Raw genomic sequence first — 2,449 nt, 5'->3', positions numbered from 1 at the left:
GTTTTTGGTTTTTTTGGTTGTGGGTTGTTGTTGTGTTTTTTTTTTTTGGTTGTTGTTGTTGGGTTTTTGTTTTGTTTTGTTTTTTATCAAGAAAGGGTATAACACAACTAAACAGTCCACATAGAAGCATTTTCGGTGGACAATGGAGGGGCCAGACTCTTTGTACTGCTGCTTGCTGATCCACATCTGCTGGAAGGTGGACAGGGAAGCCAGAATGGAGCCACTGATCCACATGGAGTATTTGTGCTCAGGGGGAGCAATGATCTGACTTTCATCATGCTAGGAGCCAGCTCTGTGATCTCCTTCTGCATCCTGTAGGTGATATCTGGGTACATGGTGGTCCTGCCTGACAGCATTGTGTTGGCATAGATGTCCTTGAAGATGTCAACATCACACTTCATGATGGAGCTGAAGACAGTTTCATGGATGCCACAAGATTCCATGCCCAGGAAGGAGGGCTGAAAGAGTGCCTCAGGGCAGTGAAAACGCTCATTGCCAATGTTGATGACCTGCCCATCAGGCAGCTCATAGCTCTTCTTCAAGGAGGACGACGAAGCCGCCATGGCCATCTCCTGTTCAAAGTCCAGGTCAATGTAACAGAGTTTCTTCTTGATGCCATGCACAATTTCCCTCTCAGCCGTGGTGGTGAAGCTGTATCCTTGCTTGGTGAGGATTTTCATGAGGTAGTCAGTCGGGTCCATCCAGCCAGCTCCAGATGCAGGATGGCATGGGGGAGGGCATACCCCTTGTAGATGGGCACAGTGTGGGTTATCCCATCGCCGGAATCCATCACGATGCCAGAGGCACACAGGGACAGCACGGCCTGGATGGCAACGTACATGGCAGGGATTTTGAAGATCTCGAACATAATCTGGGTCATCTTCTCCCAGTTAGCCTTGTGGTTCAGGGGGGCCTCCGTCAGCAATACAGGGTGCTCTTTGGGTACCACACGCAGCTCGTTGTAGAAGGTGTGGTGCTAGATCTTCTCCATGTCATCCCAGTTGGTGACAATGCCGTGCTCGATGGGGTGCTTGAGGGTCAGGATGCCTCTCTTGCTCTGGGCTTCATCCCCCATATATGAGTCCTTCTGGCCCGTGCCCGCCATCACACGCTGGTGCCAAGGGCACCCCATGATGGAGGGGAAGACAGCCCGGGGGGCATCGTTGCCTGTGAAGCCAACCTTGCATATGCTGGAGCTTTGTCGACCCCAAGTGCAGCAGTGTCATCATCCATGGTGAGCTGGGGGTGGTGGGTGTGAACCTGTAGGGGTGTCTGTGTGGAAACACCTGTGCTTGGGGCAGATGAGGTGTCAGCTCTCGCAACTTCCCTGACTTTTGCTGCCACTCTCTGGCCTGGGAGACTGAACCTCACCTGAGAACTCTGAACAAAAGGCTCCTTTGCTTACTTTTGTTTTCTGCTCCTGATTTACATTGCATATGGCACTGAACCCGGGAGGAGCATGTACCCTTGGGCTACTCCTTTGTCTTATACTGGTACCCTCTGGAGTCTAACCTCCTCCTGCCATTGGTAAGTCTATGTAGTCCCCCATCTCTCCTTCTTTGCTCCATCTCTGGGCTCCTTGTCCACAATCATGGCCATTTCATGGATTCCCATTTCTGTCTTTTGGGACACCCCAAACTCCTTGTTGCCCTTCCACCTTTTCTTCTTTGTGTGGACTGATCGTTGAGACACTGACATCCCTGCACACGTTGTTCAGGGATGGGATGGATGATGGGATAGAAGTGCCTAAATCACCACTAGGCTGTGTACATTCTAATTAGCATGAAGTACAAAATCACTTAGACATAAAGGAAAAGAAATTGATTTTTTTTGCTCTGTTTCTTGGCCTTATTACCCACTTATTAAGCATCTCCATTGGCTATCTGATGGCCCTTTAGACTTTGATATCCTGATGACCTTAGACAGCTAATGTCACAAATTAGGCAGACTTGGAAGTCCCCATGTCCAGACCTTTTGGTTCTTTCACTCACAACCAGACCTCTGTTCAACCTGTTCCACTGTGTGCATGTTTCTCACTCTGAAAAATTAAAAACCTTCTTCTCCCTCTGATGTCCCTCCAACAACTGACTCTACACTCCTAACCTGGATCCTTCTAAGGATTTGGCTTCTCCCCGCATACAATCAATTGCACCCATGGCACCTCTGTCTCATCCCCAAACCCCTCCATACCTGAAATCTTCTCCTCCCATTTCAATACACTCTCTCTCTTCTCCTGTTAGTTCTCACGAATGTTCTCATGAACCACCATCTAAGTTCTGTCCACCTTCCTCATCTCCTGAGCTACTCTGCCCCCTACAGGAGGTTGTACGCACTGAAGGAGTTGTTCATGTCCCTGTCCTTACTCTCTCTTTGATTTGTCTGCTATTGAAAAACACTTTAGTTCCTTTCCTTCTAATCCCACTCTTTACCATAAAGAATTCCACTACCT

The 2,449-nt window shown here is 48.8% G+C and overlaps 1 pseudogene; it reads right to left on the bottom strand.

Moving 5' to 3' along the window:
- LOC102856860 overlaps window positions 1–1,233 on the bottom strand; it is an 11,447-nt pseudogene extending 10,214 nt beyond the window's left edge.
- Window positions 1,234–2,449: the final 1,216 nt, after the last annotated feature.

The sequence above is a fragment of the Elephantulus edwardii genome, unplaced genomic scaffold (assembly GCF_000299155.1).
Source record: "Elephantulus edwardii isolate Elephantulus edwardi_28Jun2011 unplaced genomic scaffold, EleEdw1.0 scaffold00390, whole genome shotgun sequence".
Taxonomy (NCBI): Eukaryota; Metazoa; Chordata; class Mammalia; order Macroscelidea; family Macroscelididae; genus Elephantulus; species Elephantulus edwardii.
This window is presented reverse-complemented; position numbering and strand designations above follow the sequence as displayed.